Here is a 19,327-nt window from a genome sequence, read left to right on the forward strand (position 1 = left end):
TGCTGGTTATAGCAAACAGCATGAGGAAAGGGCAAATCACTGCAGATGCCAAAATGTTGACAGGAAAAAAAGACTATTATTCCATAACTTCAGTTAAGCACTTTTGTTCCCTAGAATGGAACTTCATCAGAACTAATTAATTAACCCAATCATCATATTTAAACATAAAAGCAATAAAAAACATTCTTCCAGTCACATGTCAATGTTAAAAACCTTTATCCTCAAGAAGTGGTGCCATCCCTTTAGAACAGGAATCTGTGAAGAGATCTGAACGAATCAAAAACCACCAACGGAACAACATTTTTCAGTCTCAGAATTCGAACATTTACTTGACACAGAGTGAATCCCAAGGAATATTTTATGACGAATCGATGTCAGAATTAGAGCTTTCTATCACCACAACAGCTACTGAACATTTGTTGCCATGGACTCTGTAAATGACTTTCAAATTTACAGTTAATCTTCTAAGCATATTACCATGGCTCATGCTGACCTTCTTGCGAAGGGACTTAACTTTTATACCTACCAGAACAGCTGATTTAAAGAACACTTTGATTTAAAATTATTTATCAGGAAGTTAAATCTAGGGTTGTGGTGAACGATAATGAAAACGCTGGGGACTTAAGAGTTTTACATTGGCCCAGTGTGTTTAATTCTCCCACACAGCAAGGTTTACAGGCATTTGATAGAATCTGTGAACTGAATATTTGTGATATTTGCAAAGAAAAATTTAAAGTGAGTTATTCTAATATGACAAGGAGAAGGAGATTACATATTATTAAACAATATTACTGATGATATGAATTTAAGTGTTATGAAACCTGATAAGGGTGGTGGGTTGGTGGTGATGAATCAGGCAGATTATTCCAATATTATGAATCTTGTGTTATTAGATGATGCTTATGAAACTACATCTAAAAATGAGATCAAGATATGCAAAGATTTGTGGCACTTTTTGGACTTGCTGAATAAAGTAAAGTTTTGTCCTACGTTTATTTTGGTTACTATTCATGTTCACAACTTATTTTTGGTCATCCCTCATGACACAGGCCTCCAATGGCTTGAGCAATAGTTGTTTAAATGTGGTGAATTTGATAGTGATTGTGTTAAGGCCATGGCCACCCGTATAAAAATAGTATTAAAAACATTTTTTTTGTATTTTGAAGGACAGTACTTCAAACAAACCACAGGGCTGGCCATGGCAGCAGCCTGTGGTCCCATGTTTGCTAATTGCATCATGGCTGAATGGGAAGACTGTTTCATCTTTAACAGTAACTATGCTAACTGTTGGACTTTATATATACAGTTTTTGGATTACATCTTTATTTTATGGGATGATACAGTAGAGAAACTTCAGGAATTTTTCTCAAACATTAATAATACAGTACATTTTTTGTCTTTCTTTTATTCCTCTGATTTGAACATAATTCCATTCTTTAATCTTTTAATTAATAAGGACATGATGGAAAGACATTTTGCTTCTAACATTCTACAAGCCTATCTTTTCTACTTATCTTCATTATTTGAGCTGGCATGCACAACATCAAAAGAAATCAGTAGTCAAGGGCTAGCTCGTTAGGCTTGCTGGGATATCAGACTATAATACCTTCGGTTTTGAATGTGATAAGTTGTTGAACATGTTTATTACTAGAGTATACCCAGAAGGGTTTTTTTAAATGAAATTAGAATGGAAGTAACTACTAAAAGAGATCTAGGTGTTTACACTCCTATTTTAAACAATACTGGTGAGTTGTTAAGAGTTAATAATGTTAAAAGCAACAAAAATAAAAATTCAACGAGGGCTTCTTTTATTACTATGTATACTCTGGACAGTTTTGTCATTGCTGAGGTCATTACTAGAAATGGGAGGCTATCTTCTGAGGACTCCAATCTTATGAAAAAAAGTGGTAATTTTCCTACTATTATTTATAAGAAAGACAAATCTTTTAAAATACTAGTTGGAAAACAAGAGATTTCATAAGCATCTGGTTGGGAGAGAGGGTACCCTTAAATGTGGCAGTTATCCCAGTGTAGTTATATTATTGAGGGTGACAACTTTTACATTAAAGGGGTTGAACATAGAATGAATGGGCATTTTTATTGTTTCACAGAATGTGGTATATCTAGCCCAGTGCTTACAGTGTTCTGCCTATTACGTAGGTAAAACCTCTAGAAGGTTGATGAACCATATTTATGAACATCTCACAGATATTAAAAAGAAAAAAATCTACCAGTGCTTTATTTAAGCATATTTTTGTGTACTCCTCCCATAAATATGTTTTTTTTGGTTATAGACCAAATTAAAAAAAGACCTTCAAAGTCGAGTTACGAATGAGCACTTAAACCTTAGAGAACTGGAATGGTAAATTAGATTAAATGCTACATTTCCGCCTGGTTTAAATGAATGTTATTCCTTGTCACCAGTTTTAAAATTGAAGCATTATGTGGTTTAATGAATTTTTCCTGTTGAACATTTAAAAGTTTTGATATAGTTTTAAATTGTTTTAACACTGACATGTCATGTGACTGGAAGAATGTTTTTGATTGGTGCTTTTACATTTAAATATGATGACTGGGTTAACAAATTAGCTCTGGTGAAGTTCCACTCTAGGGAAAAAAAGCGCTTAAAGTACAGTTGTGTACCTACCATAAATGTAGATGTTCGAATGTAGTCACTGTTGCAGTCATTACACTTGGGTTATCCTGCTGGCAGGAGATCCGCAGTCGGCCTGAGTTCCAAAGTCTTGGTCTGGTGTCGGTTGCTGTTACCTCTTCCCTGACATCAGTGCGCCAGGGGTATAAAAGTTGCAACCGACGCCATTTTCTTCAGTTTTTCTTGCCCCAGATAGGAAGGCTGGAAAGATAAAAATATGCCAAAAACCATGCATATATTACTGTAAACATTTCCTTTATCTACAAGCAAATACACCACATAGGTTGTATAGAGTTGAGAAGTACAGAAAAGTCCCAGCAATGAAAAGGGGGATGGTGGATGGGTAACCTGGACTGCAACAGTGAATACACTCGAACATCTACATTTATGGTAGGTACACAACTGTACTATGTTCATCGTGTTTCACTGTTGCAGTCATTACACTTGGGTAGAATCCCAAAGCTGAGGTTGGGCAGCTGGGTCTAGATTGGATTGGGAGAGGCTACCAGGCCCTGCACAACTGCAGTGGCAAAGCCTGCTCTGGATTTAGAGTAGAGAGGTAAGTGGTAGTGCTTGGTGAAAGTGTGCACTGAGCTCCAGGTTGCAGCTTCTAAAATGTCTTTGGTTGGTACTCCTCTGAGAAAAGCTGCTGAAGTGGCTGCTGCTCTGGTAGAATGAGGCCTAATGCCCTTAGGCACTGATTTGCCATGTTGTGCATAACAGAAGCGGATGCAATGTCCTATCCATTTTGAAATTGTCTACTTTGTAATAGGCTTTCCTTGTGATCCTGCAGCATAGGCTACAAACAGTTGCTCAGTTTTTCTGAAGGCTTTTGTTTTGTCCAAGTAGAATTGTAGCTGTCTGTGTATATCCAAAGCGTGCAGAAGTCTCTACCCTTTATTCTGGGGATTTGGGTAGAAAGTAGATAAATGAATAGTTTGGTTCAAGGCCAGACTGGAGACCACTTTTGGCATGAATGTTGGGTTTGTCCTAAGAGAAACCATGTCCTGATAGAAAATGATGAAAGGTTCCACAGCCATTAATGCCTGTAAATCTGAGACTCTTCTTGCTGAAGTTATTGCTAGGAGCAGAGCAGTTTTCCATGATAAGAATTTTAGATCAGCTGTGCTGGCTGGTTCAAAAGGAGGCAGTGTGAGTTTTTCTAAAACAAAATTGAGATCCCAAGTTGGTACTGGTGCTCTCTTTGGGGGTCTTATATTTTTTGCCCCTCTGAGGTACTGTCGTAGTAGAGGATGTGAAAAAATAGGAGGTTCCGTATTGTAATGAGCTGAAATGGCAAAGGCATGGATTTTAATTGATGAGAAAGATAGGCCTTTGTCCAGCATCTCAGTTAGGTATTGTAAAATCTGAGGTATATTAGGGACAAGTGGTTCGAGGCCTTGTGCCTGGTTCCAAGCACAGAATCTCTTCCATTTTTCTGCATAAGATTTCCTAGTGCTGGGCCTCCTGGCTTCTAAAATGACATCCATAACAGCTTTAGAGAGAGGTGCAGTCTGAGTTGTTACATTATCTGCCATGTTGCCAGATTTAAAGTTCTGAGTCGACTGTCCAGAATCTGATTGTTTTGTTGCGTCAGAAGGTGAGGAATTTGAGGTAGAAGCCAAGCTGGGCCTTGAGACAAGTTCTTTAGGATTGGGTACCAGTGCTGGCATGGCCAGTCTGGGGAAATCAGGATCATTTTGGCCTTTCTTGTCTGACTTTTAGGAGCACCTTGGTAAGAAGAGGCATCGAAGGGAAGGCATAGACTTTCAGGCCTTTCCAGCTGAATGATGGAGCATCCACTTTCCATGCTTGAGAGTGATAAGTTCTTGTGCAGAATTTCTGTATTTGGTAATTGTGAGGGGAGGCACAAATATCTATGTCTGGGCGTCCCCATTTCCTTGTTATCATGCTGAACACCTGTGGATTTAGTTTCCATTCGTGAGAATCCAGGAGATTTCTGCTTAGTTCGTCTGCCAGTGTATTTTTTTGTTCCTGGCAGGAATTGTGCCTGCAGATGTACTTGATAGGTCAGTGCTGTGTTCCACAAAGTCATGGTTTGCCTACATAGGGGTAGGAATGTGTGCCCCCTTGCTTGTTTATGTACCACATAACTGTGGTATTGTCCGTCTTTATTAATAGTTGTCCTGGATGTAGTAGGTCCTTGAAAGCTGCCAGGGCATTCTGTACAGCTAGCATCTCTTTTTGATTGATGTGAAGATGCATTTGCTCCTTGGGCCACGTGCCCTGAATACATTTTCCTGCCATATGTGCCCCCCAGGCATAATCCGATGCATCCATTGTTATTGTCTGCCTGGCTGTGGGTAAGGTGAAAGGCTGTCCCTTGTTGTGGTGACAGGCCTGGGACCACCATCGAAACTCCTGTTGTAGGCAGGGAATTAAAGTTATGATTGTCTCTAGGCTGTGACAATGCTGAGTCCAAACACTTTTTAGATACCATTTTAGTTTCCTCATATGCAGTTTTGCATATGGAATTAGTAGAATGCAGGATGCCATGAAACCCAGGGCCTGCAGAATTTTTCTTGCAGGGAGCTGGGTTTTTGTTGCCATCATTTGAAAGTAATGAGTCAGTTGCCTTTGTTTCTCTGGCGTGAGATAAGCCATCCGGGCAGCTGTATTTAAGCTTGCACCCGGGAATATTATTTCTTGAGAGGGCACTAGTTTTGATTTCTTTTTGTTTACTGTGTACCCTAGGCAAATTAGTAATCTTTTAACAAATGCCAGATGCTTTAGAAGAATGTCCTTGCTCTCTGCTTGAATAAGGCAGTCGTCCAAGTAGGGATATATTTGAATTCCTTTTTGTCTGCAAAATGCAATTACTGGTGCCAGGCATTTTGTGAAGACCCTGGGCGCAGTAGATAAGCCAAAGGGCAGTTTGTATTGAGCCTGCTATGAATCTGAAGTATCTTCTGCAAGATTGTCTGATTGGGGCATGCAGGTATGCCTCCTTGAGGTCCAAAGTAACTAGCCAAGCCTTCTTGCCCAGCATGGACAGAAGTTGCTGTAGTGTAACATTTTGAATTTTGGAACATCCAGGAAAGTATTTAGGATTGACAGGTCCAGTATTGGTCTCCAGGTTTTGTCCTTTCTGGGTACTAAGAAAAGTCTTGAGTAAAATCCTTGCCCCTGTTCTTGCTGTGGTACTCTTTGAATAGCTCCCATGTCCATAAGAGCAGCAATCTGTTTTTGGGCCTCTGCCCATTGGTTTTGTGGCAGGTCTGGCATACCTTTTGATTTTGGAAGCGGAACCTGTAACCGTGAGAAACAATATTCAGCACCCATTGGTCCTGGGTGATTATGTGCCAATTTTTTGAGAAAAGTGCTAGCTTTCCCCCTAGGGGTGCTGCCAAAAGGTAAGTGCTTGGCATTTGTAGAGGGAAGTCATTGGGACTGTTTCTTATAAGGTTGTGATTTGTCTTCCCCTCCTTTGGGGGCTGAAGCACCCCATTGTTTAGGTCTGTAGGGGCCTTGGGGCTGAGATCTGCCTCTTGGGTGTCGGTATCTGCCTCTTTGTGGCCTGTCTGACACTGGAAAGGACCAATTTTTTGAAGGCCAGTTTCTGCTAAATCTAGGTGGTTGAACCTGTAAGAAATCCTTCACTGTCTGCATTGATTTTGCTTTATCCTCCATTTTCTTTAATACTTCTTCTGCCTTAACACCAAACAAAGTATCATGCTGTAGTGGAGCATCCAATGATTTTACTTTAACATGGCCAGGTAAACTTTGTTCTTTTAACCAAGCATGCCTTCAAATAACAGAGCCTGTAACTGAGGCTCTACAAGAAGCCTCTAATGAATCAAAACCACATTGCAGAGTATGCTTTCCCACTTGTTCAATTGCATGCAATAAATCCTGCATTTCCTTACTGTCAGGATTTTCTGAACTTGAAACCATTTTCTGTTTTAACAATGACATGAGGTACTGTTGATATTTAAGCATGTGAAACTGGCAATTTAAAGCCCTTACAGCTAAAGTAACAGAAGTGTAAACTTTTTGCCCCATCTGTCCAGAGTTCTGGAATCCCTATCGGAAGGGACAGGATTTTTAGCAGTGGAAGCCTTAACCCCTTTAGGACCCTGAGAAATTGTTTCTGGGTCTGCAGCGGGGTTTTTGTAAAGAGATTTATGAGAGTCAGGGACCCTGTAGTACCTGTTTGGCTTGACTGGTGCAGGGGGTAAAGAATCAAGAGACAGACTGGATTCAGAAAAAACAATATCAAGCACAGGGGGGATAGCCAGGGGCCTGTGCTGAGGCAATAAAAGGAAGTCTCTGAGCCTTTTCTTGGATTCTGAATAGCCCTGGCTCTCACAATGGAAATGCTCCCTCATGGTGTGCAGGGTTTCCCCAAAAGAATAATCCTCAGGCGGAGAGGCTGAAGGTATAGACTCTTCTGCATCAGAGTCCTCATAGGGAGGGAGAGAATATCCCTGATCAGAAGAGGAATCAGAGGAAATGGAAACCTGGTCAGAGGAATCATAGCCAGTGTCTTGCCTAATGCCTTTTGTCAGGAGGGGGATGGGAACCCCTGATTAAAGTAATTAGGTCTTTGGCCATTTTAAGCATATGTTTCTTTGGCATGGATGACTGTTCAGGAGAATGCTGTACTTGTTTCCTTGTCTTTAATGGTGTTTTTGACTTTGCCTTGGCTGCTGTAGTGGGCTTAATTGTAAGCTGTGAAGGTCTGAAAACATACTCAGAAGCAGATGCCTGCTCAGCGGCTCTGGACCCATCTGAGGGAATAGTTTCCATAGGCCCAATACCTTGAGTTTCCACAGGCCTCGGTGTCTCCACGTGGCTGTCGGTTACGGCCTGTGGCTCTGAGGTAGCGGGTGCCAGGGGCTGCGAAAGTGCCTCACTGAGAACCGGCGACTGGCCTTGAAGAGGCTTCGTCGTTGGTTTTGAACCTCGGATGCCTGTCCTTTTCTTTGTCTTTGCGTTTTTTATAAATTCCGGTCGTCAGTTGTTCCGATGGCATTATGTAATTAAACCTTCGGCCAAAATAATGTAAAGCAAAATCGAACCATTTAACAGTGCGTTTATTGAATCTAGCACAAAACTGACAACTGGTAACGTCGTGGTCAGGGCCTAGGCAAGGAATACAGTAAGAGTGAAAGTCCTTATGAGGTATTTGCTTCCCACAAGAAATACAATTATTAACTTTTACTGACATCGGTCTGGAGTAAGAAAAAGTTTCCCCAATGGGGTACGTAGCTTTATTGAAGACTTCGGTTCTGAAAATTTGAAAATATCAGGAGTTGGCCAACCGGCACTTGCGAACTGCTTTTGCTTCGGGCACCGTGCGGCAAGAAAGACTGAATAAAATGGCGTCGGTTGCAACTTTTATACCCCTGGCGCACTGACGTCAGGGAAGAGGCGACAGCAACAGACGCCGGACCAAGACTTTGGAACTCGGGCCGACTGCGGGTCGCTTGCCAGCAGGATAACCCAAGTGTAATGACTGCAACAGTGAAACACGATAAACATCTAAAGTTATGGAATAATAAAGGCTTTTTCCGGTCAACATTTTGGCTTTGGCAATGATTTGCCCTTTCCTTGTGCTGTTTGTATTCATAACTTGTGGTTCTTTGGTTCAGTTTTTGCTGGTTATAGCAACTTGAATCTCGTACCTGCCTCTTAACATCTGTTGACTGCCAGGATAAGCTTGTTTCCATTCTGTGTGGTGCAACAATGAATAAATACTATCTAAAAAGACCACCGTGTCCCCAATTTTAATACTTTTCCTTTCTGGCACAATTATGTCAACTGCTATGGTATGATTATGTCTACTAATATAGGTCTTCACTGATATCTAATGACCAGATTTGGAGCACAGACATAATGTACCTTCTCAATTAACAACCCCTACTGTAGAATAGCACTCTGTTTGCTTATCTGTACTTTCATAAAATTAAAGCAGTCTGTTTCTTCCAGTTTCACTGGTACAGCACAAAATCTCATTGTCTCTGTGCATTGGCTTCTAGCATTGCAATTTCTCAAACAGCTATTCCTGAAAAGCCTCATGTTTAGCCAGACTTTCCTTCATTTCAACCTCTGATTTCTGACATTTTATCAGCTCATCTTGAATAGCTTCTTATAATTTCTTCTATTATCCAGGCTTTTGTAAATTTGCGTTTATATATTCGTCCAGCATCTCCATTATTTCAAACACCTCTGAATCCATTTGATCTAATTTGTCCTCAAAATTATTGGAAGCCATCTCTTACGAAAGCTGAAATCTCAACTGAATTCTGCTGAAATGTTGTGGTTTTACCAGCCAGGCATAATATCTGACAAGAAAGCAGTCATCCATGTCAGATGTTACAGAGATCTCCTCTTGCATCAGACATTTTATACCCTCTCAGAACATCATATAAAGAATAAAAAAAAGCTGTGTAAGAAAGTTAGAGAACTGTAGCTTAGACTAGCTCATTAGGTAAAGTAGTCACAAAGCTTGCAAACAGAACCTGTCTTTAAAAATGATATTTTAGCTTATAAAAATAATGTTTTGTTGAACAGGTTACTTCTACTAGGCCTATGGCTTATCTTCAAACAAGACCTGAGATGATATTCATACCACCTAGGGGATATTTAGCCAGGGCACCAGATAAATTTCCTTACTCTTTGTATACATGGTGCCACAGAGGGCTGATGCTAGAAAGAGAGAAAGAGAAAACAGCAAAGATGGTGGAATCATGAGCAGAGGTATAGCCGAATGTTGTAACTGTTATCTCAAGAGATGGAGTGCCGTGGCATGGAAATAAATATAAATACTGCAGCAGAAGGAATGACACCCTGAAGAAGCTGATTACTGAAATGGAGCCAGATGACAAATCCACAATTTCCTTGGGGTGAAGCAGTGCGCTGAGATCGCCCAGGGAAGCACCAGTACAAGGGAGGTACAGTTTGTTGTCAAGACTTTAAGGATAGCATTACTGAATGAAGACTTTGACAGAATTTGTGAACAGTTAGACAGCAGATGGCTGCAGAACAGATAGCTGGACCACAGGAGCAGGAGCATTCTAGTGAGGTGACAGCTGCAAGTGCAGACGGTACATATGCAGCAGCAACTGCAGGCAGCCAAAGGCATGTATTAAGATTACACAGACAAAGTGTCTTGTGGTGGGAACAAGTGTTAGATGCCTAACCAACAAGTGTGTGATATGGTACACAGCTGTAATATTTTCAGGTTACAACAAAAAAATTTGAAACTACTCATACATTAGGCACAGAATCATTCTGTGAAACCTGCTCAGACATTTTCTCATACACGGGCATTTATTAATGAATGTAATAAGAGTTTTTAAGCATTGTGGCCAGATTATGCATTCACCAATATAAATGTGGCACTAACTAGAAAACCTTTTCTGTTTGCTAATAGCTTTCTTGCTTTCATTAACACCTGCTGCACATCCTCAGAAAACAAAAGCCTAAAAGGTATTAAAACCCTATAATCCATGCAGTCAGCTGCAGTTTCTTGGGATCTGGATGTATCAAACACCTGTGATCACGTGTGAGTAAATCCAGTCTATGAGGAAGATTATGGTAATTGCCTCTGGCCATTTCCAGAAGGGAGAACACTGCTGCCTGGGCCACATGGGAGTCACCACAATTATCTTCGGGGAGTCCTTATGAATCTTCAGAAATACCCCTGAAATCAGTGGAAAAGCATGCATGACAATTCACTTCCAATGAAAAGAAAAGGAAAACATTTTTTCAGGCCTTCTTGTGAGGAGTACTGAAACAGAATTTTGCCAGTTGACTATTTAGAAAGGAGGCAAATAAAGATCTATATCAGGTGTTCCTTACAGATGGATCAAATCTTAGAAGACCCCCTGATTAATTTTCCATTTGTAAGGGTCTGCCCTAGTCCTGCCCCTGACTGTTAAGACACAACTGTAAAAAAAAAAAAAAAAATTCTATTTTAAGACAATTACCGGTCAACTACTCTCAATAACTGCAGAAAAAATCCCTGCAATTTTAACACAATAACCAGTTAAGTACTCTTGAAAGCTATCCAAATCAGACAAAGATAATCCACTAATGTACTCTTTTTTCCTGGTTAGGGAAGGTGGGAAACAAGCTGTACAAGTGGCAAATGAGGTCAGAAGTAAACCAGGGAGACAGATGGAATTATGGGTAGGGAAAGAGCTACATCCCTGGATTCCAGCTCTTAAAAAGGCTCCAAGGTCCGATCTATTCAAATCGGATAAACCAGTTGTTGAGTTGGATGGAAAAGACAACATCAAATCAACAATTTCTCCACAGAGAAAGTAATTCTAAACAACTTTTATCCACAAAAGTAAAATAAAAGTGCATTCCAGTTCTAAAGCATATAAAGGTCACAAGACAGTGAACCTGTCTGCCCAGCAATGGAACAGCATTAGCAGACTGTTGTCCTCAAATGCCCACAAAGGGTACTTTTCTTGATGGCAAGAAATGTTTGAAGGGCTTAGCTCCTAAACCTGACTTTTAGTCATCTCAGCTTGAGATAATGGTTTCAGCATGTGGAAGGTGCTGTGAAGCTTTGGAATCTGGTCATCTGTTACATCCTATGCATGACATAACCCATACAGCTTAGGCTGCAGCAGTGATCATGACAATGATCAAGGTGATTTATTACAATTAAAAATTTTACTTAATTTTCATCTGAGAGAGTAAAGTTCAGGAATTTCAGTTTTTTTTTTTAACTGAAATGCAATGACTTTGGTTTCTCTCACTTACCTCTGCAACAGACTGGAAGCAAGTCACACTCCTGGAGATATACCTGCTGCTCAGGCGGCTGCAGACAGCTTGACCTACTGTCAGCTGTGATACTGAGAAAAGATAAGTGTTTATTCTCATTTTTTGTCTGCATTAATGCCTCTGTAATCTGTACAACTGTACTTATTTCTTCTTCTTGTCTGTCCCCACCCACCATTTCTTCTTCTTGTCTGTCCCCACCCACCCTCTCTGTTCTTGTTTTGGTGTTAATGTTGGCGGCTCTGGAATTGCCCGCCCCTCCTGTAAGTCTCTATATGAACACTCTTCCTGAGTCCATCACATTTGCTCACTTAACCGAATACAGTGAGATCATATTCAATCTAGTGTTCACTCTACATAATACAAAGAGAAGATCTGAGAAGGCCAACCCACTTAGGTTCTTCCTTCATTTCTCCTTGCACTTTACTAACAAAAAAAAAATTCATCTGCTTTTACTGTATTTGTGTTTCCTCCTCCTTTATTTTGCTTTTGCCTCTTCTTAAAAGTACTCAATTGTATTTATTCTGCTGCACTTATTGCTTCTTGGTAGTAGCCTGATTAAATTGTAACTGTTATTCTAAGTCTTTTGGTTTAAGCACTTGGGCTTCATACCGGTTGTTTTACATTAAGAAGGTTTGTGGTCTGCACTGTTGTGGCAGGACAGGTAGCATACATCCTTCTAAGCTGGGAATTGCTGATTGAAAGCTCAGTGTCTGCTATTCTAAAAGTGTATTAGTTCTGGTTTAATCACTTGGGCTTCAGGCCAGTTATTCTACACTAAGAAGGTTTGTGGTCTGCACTGTTGTGGGAGGAGAGACTGGATTCTGCCCTTCAGAGCTGGGAATTTCTGATCACAAGTTTATTGTGCCTGCTTATTCGAACTGTTTCTTTCTGAAATCGGTGCGCCTTGTTGCTGTAGCATAGGACCAGATTCATGCCTGCTGAATCTAGCTTTGTTTGTATAACTTGAGCACTGATCCAGGCCAACTTTTTTGGAGAAGGTTCCCCTGCACCCCAGTAGCGGGAGTGTGCAGTCAGAACATGTCTGATTGAAGACTGCTTGAACAGGGCTCAGTTTTTAGTTTTTTCCTGGTTAATTGGGTAACTTGTTTAATTGCACTTTATTCATCTGCTTTTACTGTACTTGTGTTTCTTCCTACTTTATTACTAGGGGCATTGACTACAACTCTGAACTGAGATAAATAACAATAAGCATCTTTTAATGCGCGTTTGAAGTGTTTTTTTGATTGCATCTGCTTTTTTTCCAGAAAAAAAATATACTTGTTTCCTTTCATTTCTAGGCTAGTATAGTCCAGTTTTCAGGTTAGTGCTGAATTACAAACTGTGTTACAGATCTCTGTGTTTGCCCATACCTTACTTGAATAGAAGTTTCTCTGTTCACCTGTCAGAGAGGGGAGCTTTGAGCAGCCTATCTGTCCCTGAAGGAGTGGTTTCAGCAAAGAAAGCAGTAGTTTATTGGCCATTTTGGGCTAATTTATCTCTTTCTTTTCCCTGCTAAAAAAAACGCATTTGCCCGGTTTTGCACGCCGGGCAGCGCCAGTTAGCTAGGGTATAACTATTCCCAGCTCCACAAAGTCTCCTCTTCAATTTTTCCATTGGAACTAGACAAAATTTCAACTTAAGCACTCAAGCCATTCATTTCTCAGCCAGGCACTTGCTCAAACCTCATAGCAAGCACTTATAAACCCTAGCACTACAGAAGGACAAGGCTCTCTATTCGACCTTACCAGCCATTCAGTAAAACAGTTTACTGTACCTATGCAGGCATGTCCAAAGCGCAGTTTCAGGTGTACTCTCCAGTCCAACTGGTGAATCTGGGCATTTTGAGGTAATGTAACAACTGCCTCATGTACACAGACAACCCTCTCCTCCTACCACCAAACACTAATACATGCGAGAGATGCAACTATACAGCCAAACTGGAGGCTAAACTCTCTCAACCCAAGACTGGATCAGACAGTCAAGAGGAGAAGGGAAATACTGGCATCACACCACCAGTCTCAAACAGACCCATTAAACCAGCACCGGTAAAAAGCGCATGTAAATACATAAAAACAGACTCTGAGGGTCTAAATAAAAATCTGCAAAAGCAACAGAGCCATCCAAAGCAGACATCCAAGCAACCCCCAACCCAAACCATGAAACACAAACTTCACAAAACCAGTGTGCTACACAATCACAGCCCTCAAGGCAAAATAACATACCCAACATACTAGTAATAGGTGACTCTATAGTCAGGCACACTGACGTCCCACTCACTAGGCTGAATAAGGAGAAGGTTACTGTTAACTGCCTGTCGGGTGCCAGGATCCGCCGCATAACACAAGCACTCAGGTCACTTCAGAACAAGTACAAATACGACTCTGTCATTGTCCATGTTGGTGTGAATGACCTGAGCCATACCTCCCTGGACTACATGAAGAGAGACATGGAAGAGCTCTCTGATCATGTAGCCCAGGCCGGTATAACCCTGACCCCAAGTAGCATCCTGCCCTCACCAAGAATGATACCACGGTATAAAGAAAAAATGATCAATTTCAACAATTGGCTAAGTTTCTGGTGTCATTCAAAGGGGATCCAGTGTCTGTCTGCCTGGGATGACATGCTCAACAAGCCACGCTGATTTGCTAGAAACAGCTTGCACCTGTCACCCTTAGGCTTTCGAATACTGGTCAAGGTTCTTGCCACCCCCATATTGCCTTTTTTAGGCAGGGCTCAAAAGACAAACCCACCGCCGTAAATAGCACAAGTAACAAAAATTTGAGGGTAATACTACTCAATGCCAGAAGTCTAAACCTCAAAATGCATGCACTCGAGGCACTCCTCAGTATGGAGAAAATCGATATATGTGCAGTAACAGAAACCTGGTTTAAGGCTCCAGAGAGCTCCCCAGCACTACCAGGCTACAGCTCATACCATACATTTTGGCCACAGAACCAGGACCGAAATACAAAAGGCGGGGGAGTATCCATATTCATCAAGGATACCCACACCTCCAGGTTAGTGGCACAGCACGATGCTTCAGAGATTATCCACGTGCAACTAACAACAGACAAAACTGCAATTCAAATTGTACCTTGCTACAGATCACCCACCATGTCCCTGGACCCCCATTCCGCATTTCTGGAAACACTGGGTAACATAAAGGTCCTACCAAACACCCTAATATTGGGTGATTTCAACTACCCAAACATTAACTGGGAGAACTACTCAAGTATTAACTCCCTTGCCTAACATTTCCTAGAATTTATAAACGTAAAAGTCCTGGAACAACTGGTCAACACTCCTACCAGAGGTGACAACATACTGGACCTGGTCATCACCAACATGGGCGACTGGTGTTCCACACTGGAGGTCAACCCCTTGCTGGTTAGATCTGACCATAAACAAATCACTTTGGATATCCACATTCCGCCCCCACCCCGGACAAGGAAACCACCGTGAAAAACTTCTCAAAAGCAAACTTCACTTTACTTAAGGTGGAAAGTGTCCAAGGCCCCATGCTAAAGGATAACGCTGTCCAAGCTGCAAAATCCTTTACTAATGCATTCTACGGGCACATACAAGAATGCATGGATCGTGTATCTCAAGCAAAACCAAGACTCACTCCTCCAAGAAAAGGAAACCAGTCTAGTGGACTCCTGCCATAAACAAGCTATACAACTACTACAGAAAAAAGAGTAAAATCCCAAGAAGGGAAGACACCCCTGATCAGTATCAGCAAGAAACTACGATCACTCATAAAATCGTCCAAGGTGAGCTTTGAAAGAAAACTTGCCAAGGACTCCAAAGATAACCACAAGGCATTCTTTAGCTATGTCAAGAATCTAAGTGGCAATGCTCAGATCTGCTCGAAGTTAGTGCAGAATTGCACAAAATACACTGAACCAACCGATATCGCCAACATCCTGGCAGACCGGTTCAGTGCAAACTTCACCACCCTCTCACCCCTAAAACGGCCCATAACCATACCAGAAGAATGTAGAGCCCCTGAAATCACAGACACTCAGGTTAAAATAGCCCTCTCCAAAGCCAAAAACACAGCATCAATGGGACCGGACGGTGTCCCAGGCTGCGTCCTACATGAGCTCAAACACGAATTAACCCCTCACCTAAACACACTCGGCCTCTCCACAGTTTACGTACCCATAGAGTGGTGCACAGCAACAGTTATTCCGCTCCACAAAGGTGGAGCCACAACAGACCCAGGGAACTATCGCCCTATAAGCCTAACTAGCTTGGTCTGCAAGGCTATAGAGCGCATCATCATGGAACTCATTAACAGAGATATTAGGAGCCTCCAAACACTGGACCCTACCCTGTTTGGCTTTGTTAAGGGCAGATCATGCCTCCTAAACTTGGTGGACTTCTTTGAGACAGTTACCAAGGCTATAGATGAGGGGAAAGGTGGTACACACAGCTTACCTAGACCTCGCAAAGGCCTTAGACACCATTCCCCATTCTGGTATTATAGACAAGCTCACCAGCCTGAGCATAAACCCCTATGTCACAAGATGGGTTGCCAATTGGCTCACTGACAGAACCCACATGGTGAGAGTTGCTGTTGCTAGGTCTGACTCTAAACCGGTTACAAGTGGCATTCCCCAGGGCTCAGTCCTAGGACCGCTCCTGTTCGGCATATACTTCTCAGAGGTACAGACAAGCACAGGAGGACTATGGCTGAACAAGTTCGCAGATGACTGCAAACTAGGGGCTATAATTGACTCACTGGCTGACGCAGACATCCTCCAACAGGGTCTCACTGAGACGGATACCTGGTGTCAAAAATCATGGCCCCAAGCTAAATGCCAAAAAGTGCATAGTTATTCCCTTTGGAAATAACAAAGTACCTACAAACTATGTGGTAGTCCCCTAGATATGGAAAACGTAATACGGGATCTGGGGACCCAAGTAGATAGTAATCTCTTCTTTGATAATCACATTGTCAAAGTGGTAAGAAAATCCTTCTATATGGCCCACCTAATCACAAAAGGGTTTGCATCCAGATCAAAAGAGGTCATTGTGCCCCTCTACTCATCACTCATCAGCCCCATCATAGAGTACAATGCCCCATTTGGGATGTACTTTACAAGACACCTGCAACAGCTGGAAAGACCACAGAAGTACCTCACCAAGAGGATCACTGGCCTCAAACAGATACCCTATGCAACTCTACTGAAGAAACTCCAGCTGTACTCGGTTGCATACCACCTGCTCACAGGTGATCTCTGCCTGATATATAAGGCCATGTCCAACCCAGAATTGATGGACATGCTCCACCTAAAGAAAACCTTATCCCCTTGAGCCACATGCTCTAGGGATCTAAACCTCACCACAACAACAAATAGGATGTGCTGGAGGGATAGATTCCTGCCCCAGAGACTTCCCATGCTTTGGAACAAGATTCCAATCTACATTAGGCAGAGCTCCTCGCTAGCACTCTTCAACAGAAACCTTGACGAGTGGATGGGAAACAGAAAGTTTACCCCGGGATCACTTCAGTGGTTCTGCTGGACAGAGGGAACTAATCTAAGGGGGTGGTGAAAGCCAACACATTCTGGCTAGGCTTATAAATGCCTTTGGGCAGATAGCCTAGTACCTACCTATGAACCTATGTAAAATTGTCTGGTACGCCAGGATGTGGAGTTAGTAGAGCAACTACCCAAAAATCTGTGTCTGTTATACTACACTTGTTCCAGAAAACAGTCAACATCCATCACACTTGTTTCATTCCTTCTGTTAAAGTGAATTATTTTCACAAGTGTGGAGGAATACCACCATCCTCTGAAGATTACAGACAGGTAAAAGAATATATGTTAAATTATTGTAGAGAGGATATAGTTTAGAATTGGAAAAAAAAGCAAAAGGTAGCCATTACTTGCAAACAGAAGAAGAAAGTACAGCTAAATCCATTCAGGCAAACAAGTAGAGTGATCCAGGCAGTGCAAGGGATTCTACTTATTATAATTCTGTACATTATTCCTTTAGTGGTATTTTAAATGATCTAGGTTTTAGAAAATGGAAGCAAATTCAATCAGACCCTCATACAAAGGAGCTGTTACTTAGCAGTGTTCACCTACAAGAATGCCAGGAAGCTACAAACCTTCACCACTACCCAACAGATTTATTCCATTAAAAAATAAGTCTATAACATATATGCATAGGTGGCACAATTGCATGTAGATATATAATAGAAACTATAAGCACAAAGTCAAAAAGCTTAGGAGCAGACCTAGACTGTTCAACTGTACCCACATATGCTATATATAAGGTATTCTCGATGAAGCAAGTAGACCAGGAAATCCAAGTCCACACAAAGAATACTAATAATCCAAAGTGGTTATTGCAAGTGATGGTAAGCGCTTTCACCTGTATGGGCTTCCTCAGACCAAAAAGCACTCATGAAACAAGATTAATTTATATACATCACTTGTAACAACAATTATGATATCATATCCTACAGCGTTAATACTATAAGTATGTTCCCACAAGAGTGTTCATCTTGCATATTAATATATTTTATGCCTTGCAATAAGGTTTGTTTTGCTTTACTGTAGACTTTATATTATGTGATTTAAATAGTGTTTTATGAGAATGGATTTTTTATATGTCTCATTAAAATTAAAAAAAAATTTAATACATGCTTTTTATATATAAATTTTTTATATATAAAGTTTTCACAAAGTCTTTATTGATTTTAAGGTTAGTTAATAGCCACCTTGATGTACTGATGCTTTAAGAGTATTAACGCTGCAGGATATGATTATTAGTATTCTTCGTGTGGACTTGGATTTCCTGGTTTACTTGCTTCATCAAGAATACCTTATATATAGCATATGTGGGTACAGTTGGACAGTCTTGGTCTGCTCCTAAGATTTTTGACTTTGTGCTTATTGTTTTACTTCTGCGATAGGAGTGTTTGTTTCCTGGCCACATCTTTTGTTTGTTTATATAACAGAAACTAATCACTGTCATATCAATGGAACCAAACATACTATTACTTACTACTGCAACAGTGATAATAAAAATACAGTTTAAAGGATCAAATGCAGCTATGTAACTAATAAGTGGTATAGTTACAAAACAATATAACAATTTAACAATAGGATGAAGCACATCTGAGGGATTCAGCAACATTCTTCTAGCCTATTGGAACAGTATACTAATGTAGTACATTGGAGCAATCTCAAGCATGCATTTTGTTCAGTGTTATATGCTGCCCCACTAATGAGCAGTTACTGTGAAAAACAGTATGCTGACTTTAAATTAGAATGCTTTGATAACACCTGATATGACACAGGAACTGAACTGTGGTTATTTGTGAAGTATTGTTTCTTTAAACATTTGTTTCCTTTATTGGTCAACTGCCTGATTAAAATGCATCTTTAATCTCTGTTACCTGAATACAAGTGAAATTTTGGTTCTGTAACTTCCTAGAAAGCAATGATTCTCCAGGCACATGAAGGTTAGGTCCCTTTCTGACTGTGTAGCCTAGGGTACCTATTTCTCCTCTGTGTGTGTATATATATATACACACACACACACACACACACACACACACCAGATACATTAAAATACATATACATGAAACAGACAGTGTAGATTTTCCTACAAAAGAATCTCTGAATGCAAGGAAATCAGTGTTGTCCTTGCTGTGGGAGGAGATATATTTGGATTACTATTAACTAAAGATAAATAAAAAAGAAAACCTAGTGCATGGATCAAGCTGTTGTACACCACCCCAAAGAGAAGATTAAAAGGGCAGCCTTAGAGCAACTGTTCCAAGAGCAGGAAAAGGGATGGTACAGGACTGGTGAAACATAAGTTGGGTGATGGAATGGACCCAGTAACTAAGCCTTAAATGACACTTTTCTGATGTGCTCACATCAATAG

At 40.9% G+C, this 19,327-nt stretch overlaps 1 protein-coding gene across 1 annotated transcript in view; it reads right to left on the reverse strand.

The window, feature by feature from the left end:
* Positions 1 to 19,327, reverse strand: part of ANKRD28 (ankyrin repeat domain 28) — a gene marked incomplete in the record, with an annotated part of 2,819,689 nt that overhangs the window by 203,706 nt on the left and 2,596,656 nt on the right.

Source organism: Protopterus annectens, chromosome 3.part1, assembly GCF_019279795.1.
Source record: "Protopterus annectens isolate FY-2018-M chromosome 3.part1, PAN1.0, whole genome shotgun sequence".
Taxonomy (NCBI): domain Eukaryota; kingdom Metazoa; phylum Chordata; order Ceratodontiformes; family Protopteridae; genus Protopterus; species Protopterus annectens.